Here is a 505-nt window from a genome sequence, read left to right on the forward strand (position 1 = left end):
TCCACAGCTGCATGCAGGCCACCCCTGGCAGCTGGAATGCAGCCTCAGGGTCACCACTGCCTACAGCTGGGGCTCTGTGGATGCTCTGACTCCACCGGAGGAGGACTCAGGACAGGACTCTCCTGCAGCAGCTGGTTGCAATGTTGTGGGACTGGCTAGAGGACGCATAGGCCTGGAGGGAGGAGGATGTTGCCTGGGAGGATGCATGGGGCTGGCACGAGGAGGTGAGGAACTGGTGTAAGGAGGTGTGGGACCAGGCAAACTGGGAGTTCCAGGCTTAGATCCTGGCTCTGGAGTCCAAGCAGCCCACCGCACTTCTCACAGTGTCTGCACCCATGGGAAGACATGCAGAGGCCAAAGTGTTGGCTGTCTGCCCCCAGGCTCTGCCCCCTAGGCGCCTCCACACCATGGTCCTCACTCCAAGACACCATAAAAGTCACTTTGTATATAGTTTGCACAGGAAAGAGTGTTTTTTATTATTGGTGGGTGGGGTGGGGGGTGGAGG

This window comes from Crocodylus porosus, unplaced genomic scaffold, assembly GCF_001723895.1.
Source record: "Crocodylus porosus isolate Cpor-Errol unplaced genomic scaffold, CroPor_comp1, whole genome shotgun sequence".
Taxonomy (NCBI): Eukaryota; Metazoa; Chordata; order Crocodylia; family Crocodylidae; genus Crocodylus; species Crocodylus porosus.